Consider the following 25,740-nt stretch of genomic DNA (forward strand, 5'->3'; position numbering starts at 1 on the left):
ATGATTTCAGTTTTGTTTGGATTGAGTTTGAGATGGTTGGTGAAGAACCAAGATTGAATCTTGGTTAGGGCAGTGTTGAGGTGTAAGATATCAGAGTGGGATTTAATTTTGTAGAACAGTTGGGTGTCATCAGCATACAGGTGATAGTTGATTCCTGCTTGTTTAAGTATGAGGGTAAGGGGTTCCATAAAGGATAGATCCTTGGGACACAGCGAGGGAGACAGAGGTGGGGCAAGAGAGGCAGTTTTGAATTTTGATTTGTTGGGTTCTATGTTGGAAGTAGGAGGTGAACCAGTATAGGACAGTGCCATTAAGGCTGAAGCGATCTTTGAGTGCATTGAGTAAGGTTGAATGGTTAACTGTGTCAAATGCAGCAGTGAGGTCGAGAAGAATGAGTAGGCAGGTCTCGCCCTTATCCAGGGCGAGGTGGATGTCATCGACTATGTTAAGCAGTGCAGTTTCAGTGCTGCAACCTTTGTGGAAGCCGGATTGTAGGGGGTCGAGCAGATTGTAAATGTCAATGTGCTTATCCAATTGAAGTAGGGCTTATTTTTCAAGGGCTTCGGAGAGTAGGGGGAGGTGGGAGATAGGGCGAAGGTTGTTAGGGTCATTAGGATCGGCCTTGGGGTTTTTAGGGATGGGTGTGATTTGTCCGAGTTGGAGGGAGATAGGGACGCATCCAGTAGAAAGTGAGGCGTTAATGAAATTGGTCCAATAAGGGACAATGATGTACTTTAGATCTTGGACGAGGGCAGATGGGAGTGGGTCTTTTGTGTGAGAGGACGGTTTTAGTTTGGATACAATGTTAAAGACTTCCAGTTCGGAAGCGGGGTGGAAATTCTGCCAGGGGGCATTATTTTTAAGCAGTGGGTGAGTGAGGTAGGGTTCAGGAGGGGTAGATGAATGAAGGTGTAGGGAAGAGGTAGGGGGTGGAATCAGGGGAAAGGGTGGTATTAAGGAAGTATTCAGAGGACATTGGGGGGTGGGAGGGAGCTGGGTTACAAGGAAGGATTGATCAATTTTGGCAATTGAAAGATTTAAATAAATGTATTCAAGATGATGATTTTGTATAAATTGAAGAAGTTTATTCCAAGAAGAAGATGGTCTCATCCATCAAGGAAGGTCGTCAGATGCAATTGACTCATTAAGACCGTAGTCACAGTTTCTCCAGGTTCTATCACCGTGGAGCTACTTCAAATACTTACACACTACACGAGTCCTAACTAAATGATGTAGGGAAGTTAAAGAAATGCACTATGTTACACACCTTCCCTTTATATATTACAACAAAATAAGAGAATGAAACAAAGGAAAAACTAAAAGTTAAACACATTACCAAAAATAGCTTTATCCACGCAATTACTTCATGACATAGTCTTTGAATTTGGAGGGTTGTTTTACCACCCTTTTTTCCCTTTGTTGTGTCTGACCTGAAGTCGAAGGACATGAAGCATTCAAATCAACGGGTTGACCAGCACACAGACTACGAAGCAAAGAACTGTTTTTGATAACAACAACTCTATTAAGATTCCAAATACGCGAGTCTTCTGTTTTTATGGCATTCGTAAACAGTTTGACAACCTTATGTGGCACTTGGAATAGACCAGACGCCTTCCTACCAACAGGAGCCTTGATCATGACCCAACCACCAACTTTTACAGGAGTGACTTTGACAGCTTTTCTTGCATTGTAAGTTAGTTTCTGAGCATCAATCTTTTTATTTTCTTTAAGTTTCCATTTCTGATCTAAAGACATCTTTCCCCTTGTTGACATAGTTTCATTAACCCAAAAGGGTGCAACCAAGGTATTGGGATGTCTTCCTCTTAATAACTCAAAAGGGGTACAGCTAGGGGTTGCATGCGGAGAGATCCTGTAAATCTCTACCTTTCTGTGAACTTCTTCCTTCCAGTCCAAACCGTTTTGTTTAGACATGGCAATAGTTTCTTTCAGTACACGGTTGAAGCGTTCTACCATACCATTCATCTCGGGATGATATAGTGTACACCGTTTGTGTTTGATGGAACACTTTAGTAAAAATTCATCCACTTCATTGGATATAAATTGAACCCCATTGTTGGTCAGTAAGAAACCAGGTAGAACTTCATGAGCAAAAACCTTTTTGAGAAAAGAGATAACATGTTTTGTTTCAATGCTCTTAGTGATCTTAATTTCAGGCCACCTGGAAAACATGTCAACCAGAACAAAGACATAACACTCATAATCTTTACCTTGAATGGGACCTAAAATGTCCAGGGCTATTTCTTCCCAGGGTTTTTTGGGGCGTTCTCTGATAACCATGGGTTGTGCCCTAGGTTTGAGACACCTTTCACTTAAAGTGCAAGGTATGCACTCTCTTACAAGGCGCTCAACCTGGAGATCCATTCCAGACCACCAGTAATTGAGTTTGAATATTTCCTTGGTTTTTGACATTCCTTGATGTCCTTGATGAGCCATCAAAGAGTTCATTCCGAAGCACCATAGGGGGAACCAATCTTGCCCCTCTAAAAATCAATCCTTCACACTCAGATAATTCATCCCTGACATTCCAATATTTTTCTGAGTCACTTTTGATTTTTTTATTCCAACCATTTTTAAGTAAGGAGATCAATTCCAACAACTCCTTATCGGAGACTCATTCTTCACGCCACCTGCTTTCTTTCATACCATCATTCTCAACATTACATACCCATTCATTAGACTCTGGATCTTCACAAACCAACTGTTTCTCACACTGTGGCACAAGTCTCGACAGGGTATCAGCTATCCTGTTCCGTGCTCCAGGTAAGTACTCAACATGAAAATCATATCCTTGGAGAGCCACCACCCATTTGGAAATCCTACCAGAAATGGCATCTATACCTTTCTTTTTGAAAACTTCAACCAGCTCAGTTTTAGGTTCTACTCCTTGGTCAGATATGGTGTGACCAAGATAGTCAATTGAAGATCTGATAAACTTACACTTGTCCAACCTGTCAGTGAGATTATGTAGATTAAATTTCTCTAACACTTGCGTGAGTGTCACATCATGTTCTTCCTGATCCCTACCATAAATTAGCACATCATCCTGGTAGATCTTAACACCAATCTGTCCCTTCAAAACCTTTTCTAATGCTCTTTGGGAAACCGAAGCTGCTGAGACTAAACCAAAAGGTAGTCTTAGAAGTCTGAAAGTTCCAAACTGCGTTATAAACGCAGTGTAGTCTTTGGAATCATCACCTAAGCTTATTTGATGATAGGCAGATTTTAGATCTACTGTTGAGAACACCTTCGCACCTTGCAGAAGCATTAACATATCAGAGATTTTAGGAAGTGGATATCTATCCACCACAACCTGCTTATTGAGTTCTCTAAAGTCTATGCATAAGGGAAGACTTCCACCCGATTTTCGGGCAGCAACAACTGGTGCCAACCATTGTGTCCCTTCGACCTCCTCAATTATACCATCAGATTTGAGCTTTTCCAATTGTGAATTCATCTCATCTCTCACTGCCAGAGGAACTCCACATACGTTACCCGCAACAGGTATGGCTCCAGACACCAATCGTATTTTGTGTACATAGTCTCGCAGACAACCTAATTAATTCCTAAACACGCTGGGAAAAGTCTTCTTCAAATTAGCAGTATACTGATCATTACAGTCTTTTATAGTTACCTCATCTACATGGAAATTTTCCTTCAATATTATTGGGGGATTACTATTGGGCTCTAGCATGACACCCAGGTCTCTTTGGTGGAACCAGCTCAGGATACTATCACCCTAGTTAGACACATAGGGCCATATGTAGGTAATTTCTATTTACCGATTTCTAAATACCGAATTTTACCGATTCGGTATTTAAGAATCGGTAAATAGAATGTAGGTAAAAAATCGGTAAATTTTACCGATTCGGTAATATTCGGTATTATTGATTCGGTATTAACCGAATCGGTAATAAGGAATACCTTCCTATTCATTCCTATGGGCCTGGAGGCCCATAGGAAGGAATGGGAAGCCATTGACTATTACCGATTCGGTAAATACCGATTCGGTAATAGGGGGAGCATATTCAAGGGTGGCAGGGTGTCACATTGACACCCTGTTGCACCCCTGAATCGTGCATGTGTGCACATGTGGCGCACATACATGCCCTAAGGGCATGTATGTCTGCCACATGGCATTTCTAGAAAAGCACAAAATTGCTTTTTAAAAGGTATTCAGTATTTACCACCAATCTGTAGTTGGTGGTAAATAACGAATCCTTAAAACAAAAAAGCACTCAGTTCAGTTCATAAAGCTTTATTCGGAGCTTGACAAAAAGTCCATAAAAGCACATCATACATTATAAAACATCAGTAATATACAAAAGCAAACAGAAAAATAGATCATGAAAAGCTTCATCTATACTACTAAAACAGACAAGTAGTTAAAAATACAACAGAATGACAATTTAAAAGATAATGCTAGGCCTTGCCTTGATAGCTTGGAGGAGAAATGTCGCAATAAAAAAGCAAACATCAGGTGGGGGGTTAAATATCAGTTTCATGGTGTCTTTAACAGTCCTAACACCAAATTTCTTAAAAACAGGTTTTAAAAAAGCGATGCGGAAATTACCATAAAGTGGGCAGAACAATAAAAAGTGCATAGTGCTTTGAGCTGTAGTGCCATCACAAGGGCAAGGTCCAATCGGGTGCTTTTTGATATTGGGGAACGCCACTAAATGGTGAACAATTCCAAAACGCAGTCTAGTTAGAACAAACCTGTGGGAAGGTCTAGTTACAAAGCTCAAATATGGTTGATAACCTAACAGCTCACAACAGCTGTCATAGAGCATACAGGTGGATAGGTTGCTGCTGGCCTTCATACGTCGCTCGTACTTTAGGAGCATGAAAACAGATTTCAGTTCACTTTTGGTCAAACTATTGGCTGCATAACAGTCCTCATATAAGTTAAGACCAAATATTTCCTTATAGCTGCTCATAACAAAATTTACCCAAGGGATCTTTAAATGATTGTCAAGGGACAAACAGTCCTTGATAATGGCTCTGTTCAAGGAGGTCTCCTCCTTAGCCCAGATGGCACGCCACAGCATAAGGGGTCTAAGGGCAACGGAATCCGAAAGATAGTGTATTCCGAATTCCCTATGCACCAAATCCGTTGATGCTGAGATGGGCAAGCAGAGTAGTCTTTTTAAAAACAAATTTTCCTCCACTTGTAAATTCCCAGTCAATACATGCCCCCAGACACCTGCTCCATAAAGGGCGATTGAAAGACACCTCATCTGGTAGATTTTTAACATATCTCCAATCCGCCTATCCCCGATTTTAAAAGCGAACGTAAACACCCCGTGGGCACATTTCGCCATTCTTGCCCTAACATGGGTGACTTCGCTGGACCAGCTACCTGTCTTGGAGAAAGTGATACCTAGATAGTTAAAAGTGTCAACCGTCTGGACCCTATGCCCTTCGATAAAAAAGGGATGCGGTTTTTTACGACCCTTGCCACATTCCATGACAAATGTCTTTGATTTATTAATCACCAGCTTCCTTTCCCCAATGAACAGGGAAAACCTGTCCATGAGGCGTTGAAGGCCAACGGGGGTCCTGGAGAGAAGGACGGCATCGTCCGCATAAAGCAGGACTGGGACATGGAAGTCAAGTATATTTGGAGCATCTGCCACCACAGTCCTTAAAACAGAGTCAACCTCGTTAATAAAAAGTGTAAAAAGCAGGGGAGCGAGCACACACCCCTGTCTAATTCCACGCTTAACAGTAAACTTTGGTGTACATTCCCCCCCTGGGCCATATTGGACGCTAGAACTAAGATTGGCATAGAGTCTGGCCAAAAAGTAGACAATACCCTCCGGTGCCCCCATTTCAATTAGTTTCTCCCAAAGTATTTTGTGATTAACCATATCGAAGGCACTACTTAAATCTGCAAAGCAGAGAAAAAGGGAACCTTTCTTGGCCATGGTGTATTTCCCTATAAGTAGTTCTAGGTTGAGACACTGTTCTACTGTGCCTCGACCCTTCCTAAATCCAAATTGGGAATTAGCCAAGATGTTGTTTGTTTCGGCCCATTCTTCTAATCTAACAAGAAGTACCCGACTCATAATTTTCACGGAGGAATCTAAGAGGGAGATTGGGCGATAGTTCTTAGCATCCCTCTTCTCCCCCTTTTTATAGATAGGGATTATAATAGATTCCTTCCATGTAGGCGGGGCACCGTAACAAACAGCTGCGTTAAATACTTTGGTCAGTAACGGGCCCCAGATCTCTGGTTCTTTTTTATAGACGTCAACCGGCACCCCGTCTGGCCCCTGGGCCTTCCCTCCTTTGCTTGCGGTGATACAATTCTGAACCTCGGTAGGGGAGATGTCTAAGGGAATGAGTGGCCAGTCCCCTCCTCCTACGTCCGAGGGTTTAGCTGAATCAAAGATCAGAGAAAAGTGAGAGACCCAACTTTCCGCACTAACATTTGCCGACAGAACGGGTGTCTCCTCGTTCTTTAAGAAAGGACTGTTGACTGTAGCCCAAAATAAAGAAGAATCAGAGGTTTTGGCGGCCTGGTCTAACTTGTCCCATGCCTCTCGCCTTAGTTCTGCCTTTCTTTCGGAAACTGCTGCCCGATAAGTGGCCCTAAGCTGCCTAATCAGGGTTATGTCCCTATGTTTAGCTGCCAGCGCCTCTTTGAGGCTCTTAAGGGCGGCAGTACTGGCATGGTCAAACCACCCCCTTTGCCGGCTTAGGTTGCCCTTGAGTTGCTTAGTGAGTTTAGCTTCAATGCTAAGATTAATGTTAATAAACTTACACAAAATTACATCAGTCAGCTCGTTACTCACTAAAATAGCACCAATTTCATTTATACAATTTACAATAATGGAATTGGACAAAAGGTCGGCCTTATCCCCCTTCCACCTGATTCTGATTCCATTCGGTCGATGTGATTCGATGTTATCAACTATACATGGTTTAGGACCTTGGTTGGCCTTCCAAAGCACCATCTCCATGGTCAGGCAGTTATGATCACTGATTAAGTTATCAACTACCGAAGGGGCTGTACACCATGGATTGAGGCTGGAAGAGGTGCAAATAAAGTCGATAACAGTACTAGCATTTCTGCCCGTAAAAGTGGGGAGGATTTCACCAGAAGCGCCCCTCACATTTTCCAAAATCTCCATATCGTATGTCATCAGGATTTTGTTTAATGAATCACCATATGGGTTATGAGGGAAATGGGGGACTCCCTCACCCCGACAATTCACGAAACCACAGACCCTATGAGCAGAAGATGGGCAAGCAGAAGTGTTAAAATCCCCCAACCAGATAAAATCAAAAGCAATATCATTTCCCGTAACAATATTTGCCAAAGCGGCCTCCAAGGCATACACTACCTGTTGCCTAGTATTATCAAATACATTGTTGTAAAAATTAATTAAAAGGATATTTCTATCCTGCTCCTTGCAAAGCCATAGAATCTGGGAATGGGCCGCAATCAAGACATGTTTCTTTACCGTAAGTGGGACATCAACAGAAATCAATGTCAGAAGGCCACCCTTGGCTCTTCCCGAATTTGAAGCCACAGCCGGTAATTGATATGAAACAAAACCATTATAGTTAATGGGGTCCAAACTCCAGGTTTCCTGAAAGCATATTATGTTAAAAAGATTAATAAAATCGAACCAACCTAAACAATCATCCTTGTGTAATAGTCCCGCAACATTCCAAGAAGCAATGAGACACAAGCCAGAATTAGCTGGATCAGTAATGTTGTAAATTAAAGCAGAATGTGATTAAGCATTTACTGAAAAACATTAATGCTTCCCCTTTAGATCGTGTTTTCTTCGGTTATGTTGACTGAAGTCCGGACTCCATTTTGTATTTACATGCTGCCACGTGTTCGTCACGAGGAGAGTCCGACCTCTGTGTTAGTTGCTCTTGTAATCTGCCTAGTAACAGTTTATAAATAGCTCTCTTGTCCATCTGGCGCATGCCCAGACTTGACCACATCTGTTATAATTAGCTTTGCTTGACCATGTGTTTACGCGGGCTTAAAGAGTATGTTAGCTCCGCCCATGTATTGATTCAGTATCGAGAATGACCATAAATGGTAATGTTCTTCGACCTCATGTTGTATCCACCCACTATGAGCCCCTCTGTTGTGTATAAAAGGGGACTGTGTACGCAAGTTCTGTGTGCTACTCCATGCAATACTGAAGAGTGTTGTGTGGATTGTAGGACCACCCTTAAGGGTTAATAAACGTTGTTTTTGTACTTTGCAGTTTCCGTGCCAACTTCCTTGTAGATTCCGTTACAGGAGAGCGAACCCTTGTGCTTTGCGGGCCTAGCTGGGGCCTGTATTCATCAATTGGCGCCCGTCACGTGGGGCTCATCGGCGACTCGGATGCTCGAAGGATTGGTCGCGACGAAGGTGAGGAGTTTGGCCGGGGACGTGATCACTGCCAGCGGCGTCTTAGCCCTGGCATCCCGAGGTTTTTCTTCCTTCCCTTCCGAGCTGACCGTCTGGGTGGCGCCGGTCATCGACTGAGACCTCTTCTGTCGGTCCTGCCGTGAGAGCCGTTTGGGCGATTGTGGAGCTTGGCAGTTGGAACCTGGACTCTTGATTGGTAAGAACCGTTGTACGGTACTTGCTCCGAGTTTTGAAGCCTGGTCTGGCTATTTGAGTTTGATTGATGGTGACTAGTCATATTTTGAATTTGTCTTTGTGAAAATATATGCGTTGCAACACATATAGGCAGGTAATGTGGAGAAATTTCTCCGGAGCTGTGTAAACTTTGAACGGCGCAACGATTAAGTGCCATTTTCTTTATAATATTGCATATTTTGCATTATTCCTAGCATGCCTGCTTTTAGCGCACTCCGTAAGTGGTGCTGCTGTTTTGGAAACCGGTTGAACCTCGAGGAATCTGCTCCGGCTCCCCCAGAGGGGACTCCTAATAGGGATATGTATGTGAAGCATGGTCTTTCTTCCATAATGTACAGCACGTTATGGAGGAAATACACGAAGAAGGATCCTGAGTTGCGATGGCCTTTGTATGGATCGTTTGATATACGTAAGATTGAGTATGTGGAACAGTGTATGTGTAAGCGACGTGCTCGTCAGGATATGTTTGAGTGTGTGCGATTATGGGTGAAGGAAGTGCGTGAGCGAGAGAAGCGTGAGAAAGCGCTGTTTGATAAGGAGCAACGAAAGAATGATCATGTGCGAGCGCAGGAAGCGAAGCGTCGGGAGGACAAAGAGCAAATGGACAGACAAGAGAAAGAGCATAGGCTACAAGTTTCGGGTCAATATGTTGTTCGTCAGCCGCTTTATCCTGTCCTTAATAATCCTGATGATGATTTTTATTTGCTAGATCGCTCTCCGCCCCCTTATGTTGGCGCATCTGCTCCACGGCCGCAAGATTCTGACCCGGTTTCGGGTAAGGTAGACACACGGTCCATGCTGTCGGCCGAGCAAATGGCTGAGCTTCGGACACTTTCCTTCCGTGCGCTTAAAGGCAAGGTATCCATGGAGGAATTATTCCGAACTTGGGGGTCATGGCAGGAGAGAGAGAAAGTGTATTTTCTGGGTCATTTCGCGGAAGAAGTGATTACTGCTTTCCGAAAATATTCTCATGTTCTTGAGCCTGACGAAGTGTCTTCGGACGCTAGAGCAATACGTAACGGTGCTTTTTCTCCCTCTAAGGCTCCTGAGGCGGCTCGGCGGCTGTTCGCCTTGCGGGACGAGGTGCTGGCCCTTCGAGAGAAAGCACGCCAACAAACGGAGGCGGAGAAGCAGTCGGATTCGGTTGCGGCAGGGGGCTACCCATCCACCTCCCAGTCAGATAAGGATGACGTAGTGCATGCTAAACCAATGCGAGAGGCGGCGCCTTTGTATGTTCCCCCTAAAGGAGCGGGGACTAGCCCGGATATTAATTCTGTCGATGCTAGGGGATATTTTGTGTATAATTGGGTTTATACTCCATGGCATAGAGCCGATGTTATGGCATTGAAGAATGCATTGCCTGACCCCCGTAAGAATCCAGCGGCCTTCTATGAAGAAGTCGAGGGGGCCTTGAATTCTTGCGTTATGACTTTAGCAGATATAGACCTGTTCTTTGGCCTTATTCTACCACCGGATATGTGGCGATCTGTACGAAAGGTAGATGATATAGTTGCCTTTAAGGCCCGGTGGTCTGAGCTTGAGGATGAAGACAGGGAGAGGAAGCCCACGCAGAAACCGCCGCAGAGTATTTTAGATCTCCCCGCTGCTATTGTGACTAAGTTAAAGACGATTATCCCCCCTAAAAAGATTGACTGGAATATGTTAGCTGCATGTAAACAGAAAGTTGACGAGTCAGTTGCAGATTTCTTTACGCGCTTTGAAGAAACGTTTCATGACTTTAGTGGCCAGTCGCTTACTGACGACACAGGCCGCCACCTTTTCGCGGACAAATATGTGGCTAATCTGCTACCGGCAGTTGCGGCCCGGTTAAAAGCGAGTGAGAGTTCTTGGTCCTCCGCGACACCGACGGCCCTTCTGACCATCGCTCAGTATTATGAGCGTCAGGAGCACGAGGCGAAGGGCCAGGAGGAGAAGAAATCGAAAGATCTCAAAACCAAGGTGATGTTAGCACAAGTATATGGCCCGCCCCGACGGGGTAATAATAATAGAGGAAGGGGCGGATCTTATGGTCCCCCTTCGGGCCGATCTGATTTGAATAGGAACCAGTGTGCGTATTGCAAGCAGTTGGGCCATTGGGCCAGGGATTGCCCAGCGTTGCGTGCTTCGCGTCAGGGGCACACTCCGGGTGGCCCGAGAGGTAGAGGGGGCTTTTCGAACTTTAGAGGGAATTCTAACGATAATGTCCGTTTCGATACTGCTGGGCAGCACCGAGATAGCTCAAATGTTTTTGATCGCCAGCACCAGTATCATGTATCGGACATCGATCAATCGGGATATCATGATTCTCAGCATGCATAGGAATGCGTTGGATGGGGGTCCGAATCAGTTGAGGTGCCGGTCGATCAGACGGGTCCTTATGTATCGGCTGAGGTTTTAGGTTCTACTGATCAGTTCCTAGTGGATACAGGAGCGACACGTAGTGCATTGTCTAGGTACTTGGTTCCGGGGGCTCCCCCATCCGGCTCGATAGTTACATCGGTAGGGTTTGACGGTACACTCTCCCGAAGCCCTCTTTCACAACCCCTTACATTTAAGGTTGATTCTTTTTCTGCGCCCTGTCCGTTTCTGCTTGCTCCGTATACACCGGATAACATTATGGGCCTTGATATGTTAAAGTACTTTAGGGCTACAATCCGCTGCTCCCCTGAGGGTGTGAGGGTGATATTAAATGACAACTATCCCAGGTCTGGGCGGATGTGTACGATATCAGAGGATGCATTGTTGGCTACCCTCCCCCGAGCTTTATGGGCGACTTCGGACACAGATGTGGGACAAATGGTGATTCCTCCGGTCCACATTAGCGTCCAGGAGGGGGCGGTGCTACCACGCCTCCCGCAGTATCGTATTTCCCAGGAGGGCGAGGAAGCTCTCATACAGATTGTGCAAGGTTTGATCGCAGTAGGAGTAGTGGAAGAAGTTCCCTATAATATCTGTAACAGTCCGATTCTCCCTATTCTGAAAAAGGATACAGATGCAAAGGTCTATCGGTTCATAATTGATTTGAGGGAAGTAAATAAGATCGTGATACCTCAGTACCCAGTGGTCTCTGATATCACGACGTTGCTTACCTTGGTCCCGCCTACGGCGACCATGTTCTCAGTGATTGATTTGAAAAATGCCTTCTTTTCTATTCCCATTCACCCTGATAGCCGATTTCTTTTTGGGTTCACATTAAACAATAGATCTTATCGTTTTTGTAGAATTCCCCAAGGTTATACAGAAAGCCCTAGTATTTACAGTCAGGCTTTGAAGCGACAGTTGGACTCCTTTGCCTTACTCGAGGGGGTCGCCCTCATTCAATATGTCGATGACATCCTGTTGGCGGCTGACACCCTGGAGTTGTGCGAGAAAAGCACGCTAGCCTTACTTTCCTTTTTAGCATCCCACAATCACAAGGTCTCTAGGAAGAAATTGCAATTCTGTAGACCAAAGGTGACTTATTTGGGTCACCTTTTGTCTAAGGAGGGGCGTGCACTCACACCAGATCGTATCCAAGTAATTTTGGACACACCGAGGCCATCCACGCAGAAGGATGTGCGTGCATTTTTGGGTCTTGTTTCTTTTTGTAGACAGTGGATATTGGGGTTTTCACACATAGCTAAGCCATTACTAGCTCTCGTGACAAAAGACACGCCCATCCCGATCCCCTGGTCAGATGAGTGTGACGCTGCTTTTCAGCAATTGAGACAGGCCCTTTGTTCAGCACCAGTGTTAGGGACCCCTGATTATGCAAAACCCTTTTCGTTGTATGTGCATGAGAAAGATGGATGTGCATTATCAGTCTTAGTGCAGATGCACGGCGATAAGCAACGCCCTTGTGCATACTTTTCGGCTGTACTTGATCCTGTCGCCCGAGCATTACCAGGGTGTTTTCGCTCGGTTGCGGCGACAGCTGTGTCAATACGGCAGAGTGAAGGAATTGTGTTGTCCCATAAGCTGTTGGTGTTAGTCCCCCACGCTGTTGATGCCCTGCTTAATCAAACGAAGACACAGCATTTGACCAGTGCCCGTTTAACGGGATATGAGTTGACGCTTTTGGCTCCTCATATTACGTTAAAAAGGTGCGTGACATTAAACCCGGCCACATTGTTGCCATACCCCGAGACCCAGCCTGAGGCGCAGAAAGCGCATGATTGTATTCTTGTGACTGAGGAACAAACAAAGGGTCGTATTGATCTCCAGGATACGCCCTTTTTAGAGGTAGATGGAGAGTTGTGGGTAGACGGATCATGCCTGAAGCTACCAGATGGTACGACTTCAGCAGCGTATGCAATTACCACGTTACAGACGATAGTGGAGACAGCACGCATACCGCAGAAATCAGCCCAAGCAGCGGAACTGATAGCGTTAACACGAGCATGTGAGCTCAGTACAGGATTGTGTGTGAATGTTTACACAGATAGCCGCTATGCCTTCGGAGTAGCGCACGATTTCGGCCTACTCTGGAAGGAGAGAGGGTTCTTAACGTCACATGGGGTACAGATAATGCATGGGGAGTTAGTCCACAATCTCTTAACCGCATTGACATACCCGAAGAAAATTGCCATTGTTAAGTGTAGTGCCCATAGGAAAGTAGTTGATAAAGTTGGAAAAGGGAATGCGTTAGCGGATCGCGTAGCACGGGAGACTGCGATGCAGCCCGGCGCTACTGCCATGTATGTAGTAAAGTCACAGGTGGAAAGATGGCGTGATGCGAAGGAAGAAGTGCGAGAAATACAAAGGACCGCTTCTGACAAAGAGCGGGAACGATGGGCTAGCGAAGGAGAACTGGATGATGAGGGTTGTTGGAGAAATAAGCAGATGGATAGATGGAAATTACCCACGGCTTTCGTACAACCTATGGTTCAAATGGCACATGGGCTAGCACATGTTGGAGCTTCCGCAATTGTGAAATTGCTTACCCAAGTCTGGGAGCATCCAGAGATTGCTAGCACAGCAAAGAGGGTGGTGCAGACCTGTATGATCTGTCTGAAGTATAACCCAGGGAAAGGCACTCGAACTCCAGCAGGAGGATTTGCGACGCCCACTGCACCCTTTGAGGTTCTGCAGATGGACTATATCCAGCTTGAGCGCTGTAACAATTTGAAGTATGTTCTAGTAGTGGTCTGCGCCTTCAGTAAATGGGTTGAGGCGTACCCTACGAAAGACAATACTGCAATGACTACAGCGAAGCTATTGCTGAAAGAGTTTTTCCCTCGATACGGCGTCTGTAGACTTCTGTGGAGTGATAATGGCCCTCACTTTGTAGCGGATGTTATAAAATATGTCTTGAAGGGCCTAGGCATCACCCAGAAGTTCCACGCCGTATTCCACCCCCAGTCTGCAGGACTAGTCGAGAAGTATAATGGTACACTGAAGCTTAAGATCGCCAAAATCCAAGCTTCAACATCTTTGACTTGGCCAGACGCCCTGCCACTGGCGTTATTGTCAATTAGGTCGGTGCCACACTCTCGAACTGGCCTTACGCCATATGAAATCGTATTTGGACGCCCAATGAATATTTGGGGTCCACCAAGGCCTAAGGCGGTGTATGATGTACCTTGTGTAATGATGAGCGATTATCTGGCACAGTTAACGGATAATTTGGTTTCTATTCATCAACAGGTCCGAGAGGCGCTCCCTGATCGGTCTACCGGCGAAGGACATGGTCTCCGGCCTGGGGATCATGTCATGGTGAAGGTCTTCGACAGAACGAACAGTTTGGAGCCGAGATGGGTCGGACCTGAGCAAGTCCTCCTTGCAACAAGGACGGCAGTGCGAGTCTCGAACAGGAAGAATTGGATCCATTCCTTACACTGTCGAAAGGTACCGCCCGGATTGGTGGAGTCTGCCGTGCTGACCGATCAACGAGAAATCCTAGCAGCAGAGACAGGCCGTGCTGCGGAGCCAAACGACACTGAGGAGCTCTTTCCGGACCACGCGACTTCTGGAGGAAGGCGATATCATCTGCGACCAAGGAAGTGAGGTTTCCAGTACCGGGACATACTGTCAGAACGGCCCTTGGGTTAGTGAAACGGAGAGCCGATGAGGCAAGGGGGGGGGATCAGCCCTGCATTAGTGTAGCGACACCCGTCTTGGCCCGCTGGTGAAGAAATCAACCGCTGCCCAAGGGGAAGAGTTCTGACAGACCTTTTTAGTTTCAGGAAGATATCAGGGTATTGTTTCCTTTGACATGGAGAAGAAGAAAATTCTTTGTGCGTTGGGGTTCATGCTAACAGTAGCTATCGTTGGTATAACCACATGGTTTGTGGAGGAGGCAACTCCTGCTCGAAAGACGCTTGTGTTGACGACTCCAGTGCCTGCGGAGCACTACTTTTATACATTGCCATATCAAGAGTTGAAGCATCGACAGTCCTATTTGAATAACACTTTCATTCAGATGCTGCATCATACCCACGTTGCTACGAACGCTACGAACTGTTGGATATGTGGGATGATGCCAGCCCATCAGAAGAAAGGAGGTACGCCATTTATACCACTGCCTTTCTCTCATAATGGCTCTTGTAGAGCATGGTACACTTTGCTGTTTGCCACTCGGAAACCGACAGTGGGACGATTGCTTTTTAGACTTAATAAAGAATGCCATCAAGACAAGAATGGGTATCCACAAGCGAATAGGACAATTTGGGAGTGGGAAGAGTACCGACCAGACAATGAATCCATCCCCTACATCTTTACGAACACAAGAGACACTGTGGGAAGAGATAAATTTGTAATTCAAGTAGCACAAGCTCAAGCGGACTTGTGTGTCCAGAGTGTGGGTTTTATCCCTGTTGGTGTCAGTGATTGCATAACCGTATTGAACATTGACGGGTTAAATAACAGTACCTTCCTAGCGTCCCATAATACCTACTTTGTATGTGGAAATAAAGGTTATTACCGTTTGCCGGCTGGGTGGTCTGGGGTATGCTATGTATCATTCCTATTACCTCCTGTATTCCTAGCACCTGCATTGTATCATAAAGATTTGAAACTGTTGAATAATGTGACTGTAAATAGATATAAACGTACTCTATCAATTGATGATGTGGATCAAACCGATACCAGCTTGCAACAGTATATTGATTTTAACCTAGGACTGTTTTTCTTTGTTGGAGCTGCTTTGAATAGTAGGAAGATCCGAAGATTGACAAGAGTGGTAGAAGCTGTGACAAATCAGACTGCTGCTGCTCTTGGGAATCTTACGGAAGAGTTACAAATAACTAGGATTGTTGCATTGCAGAATCGTATGGTATTAGATGTAATGTTAGCTGATCGAGGTGGAGCTTGTAAAATTATTGGAAGTAGCTGCTGTGTGTTCATCCCTGATCATACGCCATCCGTTTATAACGCCATTAACAAGCTGCATAAAATAGCAGCTGAAATCCACACAGAGAACGGCACTTGGTCCTTTTCTGGATGGTTTTGGGCGTTGGTTACTGCCTGGGGATGGAAGGTCTTAACTGGTCTCTGCATTATTATAGCAGTTCTGTTCCTTTTCTGTATGTGTATTCAATGTGGACCATTGTGCTGTTCCGTATGCATTTCATTCTGCATTCCAGATAAGAAAGCTATTGCCGATGTTGCTCGCCAGAAGGGTCTAGCTAAAGAGGTTAAAGGAATGATGATAATTGATATATATGATGATTATTCTTGGAAGCCGGATGTCTTCAGTAAATGCTGAAAGGGTCGTCTGTTGTAAATTAAAGCAGAATGTGATTAAGCATTTACTGAAAAACATTAATGCTTCCCCTTTAGATCGTGTTTTCTTCGGTTATGTTGACTGAAGTCCGGACTCCATTTTGTATTTACATGCTGCCACGTGTTCGTCACGAGGAGAGTCCGACCTCTGTGTTAGTTGCTCTTGTAATCTGCCTAGTAACAGTTTATAAATAGCTCTCTTGTCCATCTGGCGCATGCCCAGACTTGACCACATCTGTTATAATTAGCTTTGCTTGACCATGTGTTTTCGCGGGCTTAAAGAGTATGTTAGCTCCGCCCATGTATTGATTCAGTATCGAGAATGACCATAAATGGTAATGTTCTTCGACCTCATGTTGTATCCACCCACTATGAGCCCCTCTGTTGTGTATAAAAGGGGACTGTGTACGCAAGTTCTGTGTGCTACTCCATGCAATACTGAAGAGTGTTGTGTGGATTGTAGGACCACCCTTAAGGGTTAATAAACGTTGTTTTTGTACTTTGCAGTTTCCGTGCCAACTTCCTTGTAGATTCCGTTACAGGAGAGCGAACCCTTGTGCTTTGCGGGCCTAGCTGGGGCCTGTATTCATCAGTAAGGATATTCGGAGCGGTCCAATCCCTGCCCGCAATAACTGGTCTATCGTGTTCATGAACCGCTACAGAGTCTAAATGGCTAACACCGGTACCAGTGAAAGTAATAGGCTCCGCACTAATTAATACCCCAGGGGCCGTACTAGGACTCCTCTTTCCCATAAGAACGTCCTCAATCCCTGCATCAACTGGGTGGGGTTCCAGTCAATCATTACAATCAAGCCCACTCAATGGCTGGAATCTGTTATACATAGGGATAGCAGGGGCGGCGCACAAGTTCTGGACTCTAAGCCTACGCCGGTGGTGCTCATCATCAGGTTGGGTAGCAAGATCTCTATAGAAGTACCCAAGGGGCCGCAAAGAGATACCAAGATCACTAGCAGGGAGAAATGCGGCTTTAATTAGTACTGTAGAGGTAAGTTGAGGGTTACGAAAGTTATTGACTATGCAGTCACCTTCACAAGTCTTACGTGATTTGCCAACCCAGTTAGTTCTCCTAGTACTTAGTATATCCCTTGATAGGGCTACTGGGAAGCCACACTGTCGGTGAAGCCAGTCCACAGTCTTATTCTTTAATGACGAGTGGGATTCTCCATATTCAGGGTTACCGCCAAGCCTCTTAACAGGGGGGACGTTGGTCAGGACGGCTACAAAGGGAGCACAGGTCGGTGGCAGGTCCGGCTGAGGGCTACCAAGGCTGTAGGTATTAACGTCATGGCCCATCGGTTTCCCTGATACTATATTAGAGGGTGGTTTAATGGAGTCCGGCCGCTGGGGTGGTATATTGGGGACTACAGATGAAGTTCCAGGAACATTCCCGGTACTACGGTTAAGGTTTCTACTCCCAGCCGTCAATGAACCTGAATTAGATGAGATTAAAGGTATCTCATCAGGCACCTGGATATTAGCGCTGGTGTTCGTTCCGGGTCTAGCCTTAAGAAAAGAGTCCAAGATGCCTCCCAATCTGGCTACTTCATCGGAAATTATAGTAAGTTTTGTCAGAAGGGGTTTAACCAATAGGTCAAACTTGGCGTCTATAACATTTATTAAGAGATCCAATTGCTCTTCATCAAGAGTGACCTTGGTTCCATCCAATAGCACTGGTTGGGCTTGGTGATTTTTAAGCGGTGGGGGGTCGTTTTTCTTAACATGACGATTCCCTCCTCGCTTAGGCTGGGTGGTTTTGTTGCTGTTCCTACATGTGCGTGTTAATCTTTGGCGTCTTGGGGCAGTCAGGCTGGGGGTTGGTGAATCAGGTAAATCCACTTGGGCAGATTCCAAGTCGTTAGAGGGCTCAGGGGTACCACTATCCAAACTTAAAGTATCCATTGGGGCTCCCTCAATTGTACAGTCCGTGAGGTCTAAAGATGTGCTGATAACCTGATTAATACCAGGCTGAGGGGCCGAACGATTGGACGGGGGGGAGATCGTACTTTGTGACCCCGGCCGTCCTAAGGACTTCCTGCGTTCTTGGTTGATTTTGTCAACCATCTTGACCAGATAGTTGTCCATGGTTGTGGTCGTGGCTGCTGGCTTAGCTTTAGGCATGATAGCTAAGACCAGAACCAAAACCCCACTACAGGTCTCTCTGGTACAAACAGCAGACTAAAAGCTTTCGCTGTATATAACAGCCTTTCCCAGATAGATTAGCACGTGCAACCACCTAGCGCCTTGATAATTAGTCCAATGATCAGTGGTAGCTTAACAGGACCACCCACAGAACAAAAGCGTTATGATATTAAACAGTAAACCAGACCGCGGCCCCCTCCTACCCCCTCCTGTCTCAGACTGTCCGCCCTTTGTCCGGGCTTCGTCCTGGGCGTCCCGTGGCGCGTCCCGCACTGCGGCACCCAATGATATTAATAAGAGAAGAGGGCCAATGGGCGTGGAGGCGGTCCGCGGCTCAGGTGCGGGCAGTCAGGCAAGTATGCACGGGCTCCTGGGAACCGTAGTCCGTTCCACGGTCTCTCACCCCCTTGGTAGCAGTGATATCTCCAAAAGCAGCGTCTCCCGAGGTGTCAGGGCTCCGACTGTCAAATGCCCCAGCAGCGAAGCGGGGCCCGCACCAGCGGGTTCCGCGAGCAGTTTTCAATGATTGTGGGCGTGGAGGCGGTCCGCGGCTCAGGTGCGGGCAGTCAGGCAAGTATGCACGGGCTCCTGGGAACCGCAGTCCGTTCCACGGTCTCTCACCCCCTTGGTAGCAGTGATATCTCCAAAAGCAGCGTCTCCCGAGGTGTCAGGGCTCCGACTGTCAAATGCCCCAGCAGCGAAGCGGGACCCGCGCCAGCGGGTTCCGCGAGCAGTTTTCAATGATTGTGGGCGTGGAGGCGGTCCGCGGCTCAGGTGCGGGCAGTCAGGCAAGTATGCACGGGCTCCTGGGAACCGCAGTCCGTTCCACGGTCTCTCACCCCCTTGGTAGCAGTGATATCTCCAAAAGCAGCGTCTCCCGAGGTGTCAGGGCTCCGACTGTCAAATGCCCCAGCAGTGCTCCCTACATAGGATTTAAGGATTCGGTAATTTACCGATTCGGTATTGTACCGATTCCTTAAAATACCGATTCGGTAAATTACCGAATCCTTAAAACCTGCCTCCTACATTAGAAAGGGCTAAATACCGGTCGGTAACGGGAAAATTACCGATTTTCGTCTGTTACCGACCGGTATTTAGCTATCTACATATGGCCCATAGACTTTACAAGAAATATACCTATCTTTGTATTCAATAAGACCGTGAACATATTCTATGAGCTTTATGGGTTCCCCACCATAGGCACTAGGTTGAATATCAGCTTTTAAAAGTTTTACTTTATCCTACAAATTGTGCATTTAAAATTGTCTTGATACTATAGTAATTTTTGCTCCTGAATCAAATAACACTCAAGTACCTTTCCCATCAACGAGTACTTCAGCAACAGGTCCCTTCTTGTTATTATCAGTGACTTGAGAAACAATTTGACCACCGTCAAAATCTGACTCGGAGTCACTATCGGTATGTCATCATGTGAGATGAAATTGACCTTCACCTTATTTCTTTTAGCTTTACAGACAGCAGTAAAGTGCCCACCATTTTTGCAATTAGAACACGTGGCTTTTAAAGCTGGACATTTCTTGTCATTTGCATAATGTCCCATATTTCCACATCTGTGGCATTTAGGTTGAAAGTTGTTTTTTTGGAAATTATGAGACATTTTGATATCAGATTTACTATTATAACCTTTTTTTAGATGTTTTTCTTTAGAGGAAGTTTTCACTTCATGAATAGTTTTGTTCTTAGTTTCATGTTTAGTGATGACCTCCACACACTTTAGAGACTGCTCTATTTGTTTGGCAATAGTTATCACTTCATCTAATGAGGGTTCATCCTTTTGCCAAATATCATCCCTGACCTTTTGAACATTGCACCCCAACATGAATTGGTCTCTTATCCTCTCTTCTAATAAAGCTCCAAACTTACAAGAGGATCCTAACTTCCTCAAAGCAGTTATATAGTTCTCAACTGATTCACCATCATTTTGACTTCTGCGACCAAAATGGTAACGTTCTAAAATTGTGCTAACCTTTTGGAGAAAAAGTTAGCAATTTCTTCACATTTGCTTGTGGAGGCCATCAGGTTGGGGGGGGGGGGGGGCAGGGGAGGTTTGGTTTCTCACAATGTTGAAGAGTTACTCTGGGTCTGTTCTTGGCACGGAAGTGTTGCAAGCGAAAGAAAGATGCCTTTTCAGAAAAAATTTGTTTTTTGTAGGTTGATCTAGCGGTTCTAAGGAGGGCAAGATGAGAGGGGGAAGGGTGTTGTCTCCATGTTCTTTCTGCAAGTCTAAGTGAGCGTCTTTCCTTGTTGAGGTCTAAGGTAAACCATGATTTGGAGGGGCCATTTTTTTGCGTTGTAAGTTTGGCCGGGGCAAGTTGATCTAAACCTCAGAGACAGTTTTATTAAAGTGCTCAGTAAGTTTGTTTGCATTGAGAGAGGGTGGGGTGAGACGAAGTTGGGTTTGAAGTTTGGACTCCAGCGTGCCAGGAGAGATTTGCTTAAGATTTCTGGTCACAATTGTGGCTTTATTGTTTTTAGCTGGGGTGTGCGGGGTTGGGGGGGGAGATCGTGAACAATATGAGGTGGTGGTCAGATCAATCGATAGGGATGATGTTGGATAGGGACACCAAATCAGTGTTAGAGATAATGGTGTCAAGAATAGCTCCTTTGGAGTGGGTAGGGAGTGGCAAAGTTGTTTGAGGTCGCTATTCTCAAGAAGATTAGTGAGAAGGCTTATTGTGGGGTCCTCGGGTGCATTCCAGTGAAGGTTAAGATCTCCTAGGAAGAGATTTTTAGAGTTGGAAAGTAACGATTGCGTGAGAAGGTCAGATAGTTCCTCGGCGAAGGGAAGAGGCTCACCGGGTGGGTGGTAGATATTATGTAGTTGTATTGGGGGGAAGCTTTTCATCTTAAGTTCGGCTCCAAGGTATGTGAAGGTAGTATAGTCTGTGTTCTTGAGTAGGGAGAGTTGTAGTTCATTTTTAAACATAATTGCTAGACCACCCCCTATTCTTTCAGATCTGTCTTTTCTGAGAATGGAGTAACCGAGGGGGGGAGAGTAGGTCGAGGATGGGAGTTGAGTGATCTTTGAGCCAGGTTTCCGTGAGGAAGGCGATTTCTATTTTTGCTAAGGATGGTTTCCGATTTTTCAGTCGCATGTCGAACAGCCGAACGTCAGTTCACGAGCATGTAGATCAGGGGTTTGGGGATGGTATTGGGGGAGGGCATAAGTGAATGGCGGTAAGTTGAGTAAGGGGTTTGGGGGAGCTGGGAGAAGAGTGGGTTCTGCAAGTCCCCATGATGACAGGGATGTTGGAGTGAGGGAAGGAAGGATCCTTAAGTGGGGACTTGTTTAGGTAGGAGTTGCAGAGGTCAGAGAGGTTGGAAGCGGAGTAGTCACTCAAGGTGCAAAGAGGTCTATTTGTACGGCTGTGTAGAGGTGTGGTTGACCAACGATTGGGATATGGGCGTTTTAGGGGGCCAGAGCATGGAAAGGAGGACCAAGAGGGGCAGGGTCTAGAGTTGAAGGATTTGAACTGATTGAAATCCGAGTCGGGCAAGTTCTGTGACCAAGGTAGAGATATTGCAGTCAATGTTGTGAAGTGTCTGGGTTAAGAGAGTGAGGTGGGATGTGGCTTGGGCAAAAGTAGGGGAGGAGGTAAGGTCTGTGTTGGCCGGGTGAGGCGGTTTGTTGTTCGGAGAGGGCGAGAGCCGAGGGGACGAGGGTATTGCTGGGACTGTGTGAGTGGGGGAAGTCAGGGGAAGGGCGGGAGATGTGATCCGGCATTGGGATGGAGGGAGGGGCATGGCACAGGATGATGCAGTTATAGAGGTAGGAGATAGGAAATAGGGAATGCGGAGAGGAGAGGGTGTACAGGGTGTGAGGAGACATAGCATCAGAGTTGGGGGTAGGAGTGTAGCTCGGGGAGGGGGCAGGAAGGGATATCGTAGCCTGGAGGTGATCTAGGGGGGAGGGAGGGGGTTTGAGATGGAATTAGGGGCTGGAGGGGTTGGAGGGAGACGGTCATTAGGGGGCATGGTAGTTTGGGGGATGCTGTGTGAATTAGAGGAGCAGGGGGTGGATTCCAGAGAGGGAGATAGAATAGAGGACAAAGAAAGGGGTATATCATAAAGGTTTGGTAAGTCAAGAGGGAGAGGAATTAGCATCGGGGATGCGGGGGAGAGCCAGGAGGGGTCTTGGGGGTGAGCAGATGTGGGGAGAGGAGTAGGAATTGACTCAAGGGAGGGTTCAAGAGAGGGTAATAGAATGGAGGTCGGAGAAAGGTGAGTGTCATTGGGGTTTGGTATGTCAGGAGGGAGAGGGGTTAGCGTTGGAGAGGCAGGGGAAAGCCGGGGGGTCTTGGGGATGCATAGGTGTGGGGAGAGGAGTAGGTGTGGACAACTGGTGGGATAAGGTGCTAAAATGGTGCTCGAAAAAGGTGAGGTGGTATTCGGAGGCTTAAATCAGGATGTTGCCAGTTTTAAAAATGGAAATGTCAATTTCACCAGGGAAAAATGGGGAAGGAGTGGTGGATAGTTTGAAACCATAAGGGATTTTGCTTGAATTAGATACTGGGAGGTGGCGCAAAAAGGTGCTTTTCCACTTGGAGGGGCGTTTGTTGTAGAAAATGTAGTTGGTTTTTATGTGGGACGTGAGGCTGTGGTAGTTGAAGATATAGTTGAAACACAGATAAGTATGACAATAAAAAAGATTAAGAATTAGTAAGAAAGAGGGGGCGTGGCTAGCGCCCGCGGATAATGGCGACGTTCCTGTAGCTCTCCCGGGTGGCGAGGTGCGGAGGAGCCGCGACGAGACTCCCAACGTCTTTTGCACACATGGAAATCGTCAATTTGCCCTTCGGAATGGCTGGGGCACTGCTGGAGTGAATTTGAAGCTTCGTATTTGCCTTTATCTCTTCATATCTGTCGCCGTATGTGTGAGGCACCGGCATCAGTCACCGCGTCCGCCATTTTGTTTTCCGAGTTGAAGGAAATTCCTGCACTGGCGCGAACGGAGCTCCAACCATGGCGTTTTTTGTCTATTTAAGGTAATGGTGGACTGCCTTGACCATTCTTCATCTAAATAGCCTGCTGCACGCTTTGATGTGTTTTCTTCCCGTTTGAGCGAAGTTCTGGCTCTTTTTCGACCATTTTTCATTTTATGCAATTTTTGTCTCACAGCTGGCTCTTCCTTCTTCCTCACAGTGTCACTGCATTATGTCTGCACATTATTTTGCGAACTCTCTCCTTTATTGCTTACCAGGCATGAGCCATGTTCTTTCTCAAATTACACTTTGACATTTGTTCATTTACCTCATGAAGCTATATGCAGTTATTACATGTCCATAAAACTGCCATTTCACTGTTGCTCTTTTCTAATACTATTCTCCGTTGCCTGGCAGTATTACGACGATTTATACTTGCGCTCTATGCTGCTTGTTGCCTCATTTACAAGTTATTTCGTCCTGGATCTGCCATGAAGTTCTGATGCAGTGTTAACTTGGTCACGCTTCTGGATGTCTACATCACCTTGTGCTGCTGTTCACTGTTTCCTCATCTTATCGCTACTACCTCTGTTCTAACACCTATGGGTAGACTGTACAAGGAGCTACGCAAGCCCTCTCCAACTCCTCGTAAATTTCTTCTTCACACAGGATCTAGATACAGGTGCCTAGAGATGGATGATTCCTCTGACCCATTGGTAAAGAGCCCTTCCTCAGTCTCGGCTCCACATACCAGTGGCGTCACTAAAGCTTCGACCATAAGGCTGAAGAAGGATCCTCCATCTCCTCCCAAGCAAAGCTCTTCGGTGACGATGGATATACTTTTGGAAGAAATCAGGGCCTTACGTCCTTTTATTGAGGAAACTAAATCTACCCTTGAGGAGACCAAGTCTACTCTTCAGCTACTTTCCGACAAATGGTCGAGTATTGATGGTCGTGTTACCCATTTAGAACAACATGTTGATACTCTTGTTTCGTCAGTTGCCAAGGTTGACCCATTGTGTGCTCAGGTGACTGCGCTCCACAAACAAATTGAGAATTTGGAAAATAGAAGCAGGAGAAATAACCTCCGTATCTATGGCCTGGCGGAAAATTCAGAGGGATCTGATGCCTTAGCTTTTTTCAAATCCTTTCTACCGAAAATTCTTCAGTTACCAGACACTACTAGTCTGAACATCCAAAGGGCTCATCGGTTAGGTCCTCCTCCAACTAGCTTCTCATCCACTCATCCTAAGAGATCGCGAGGTGTTATACTCAATTTTTTGGAATACACCGATCTACTCACCGTTTTGTCTGCTGCCAGGGCACTTCCTCGACTCACATGGTCTGGTAGTCGGCTTTTCTTTTCACAGGATTATGCAAAATCGACTGCTGATCGGCGTAAGGACTTCCTTTCACTCCGTCCACAGCTCCGATCTATGGGAGCGAAATATGGGCTTTTCCATCCTTGCCTATTCAAGGTGACTTTCGATAACAAGAATCTCACCTATGATGATCCGCTGAAATTGAAGAGCTTTCTGTACTCTCATAGCGCTACCAGCATGGACACTGCTGCATCGTCTAGTTCTTAATATTTGGCTACAATTACCTGTACTGTATTCACGATTATTCGCTTTGTTCTTGATTGATCTGTTATGGCTGTTCTGTTTATACGATCCTCTCAGTTTGTTGTTTTTTCTCGGTTAACTGTTTATGTGCTTCACACCTAATGCTCTCCCTTTTCTTCCCCCCATTATTACAGATTCATTACAGATTTCCTTCTTCAAGCCACCATTTGCCTTCATGTACCCGGAGTTCGTTGCGGTTGTCTTCCCTCCCTGCCTTCCCTTGGGAGCTTATGGCTCGTCATTGCTCTATGTGGCCTTCACCCTCCTCCCCTTTTGTTAGTCTTCGACATTATGTAAGTTTCTTATCCTTCCTTTTCTGTTATATTGTTCTTTTTTTTATTCTTCTTTCTTCCTTATGCTCGCTAGTTCCTTCTTTCCTTTTGATCTTGATCAAATTTTTTCATCTCTCTTCGTTCCTGATCTTTTTTATCCTGCATTTCTGTGCTCTAACCTTCCCTCTCTTTCCTTACCTTGTTATTGGTTTTCACTTTTATGTTTTTCATGACATTATTCTCCTTTATCTTTGTTCTCTCTTATTATCTCATATGAATGCTTCTCATATCATTTTCTTGGCTTATCTTTATACTTTTTCCTTTTTTGATATGTTGATATACTCTTCTTTTAACATTGTTCCATGCCTTTGAAAATATTTTCTTGGAATGTTAGAGGT

At 45.7% G+C, this 25,740-nt stretch overlaps 1 long non-coding RNA gene across 1 annotated transcript in view; it reads left to right on the forward strand.

The window, feature by feature from the left end:
- LOC146802014 (uncharacterized) overlaps positions 1 to 25,740 on the forward strand; it is a 117,018-nt gene that overhangs the window by 40,050 nt on the left and 51,228 nt on the right. The window contains exon 2 of the long non-coding RNA XR_014967684.1: positions 25,205 to 25,363. This is a non-coding gene — a long non-coding RNA (uncharacterized LOC146802014). The remainder of the gene's footprint in view (positions 1 to 25,204; positions 25,364 to 25,740) is intronic.

The sequence above is a fragment of the Triturus cristatus genome, chromosome 8, assembly GCF_964204655.1.
Source record: "Triturus cristatus chromosome 8, aTriCri1.1, whole genome shotgun sequence".
In the NCBI taxonomy this organism is placed as follows: Eukaryota; Metazoa; Chordata; class Amphibia; order Caudata; family Salamandridae; genus Triturus; species Triturus cristatus.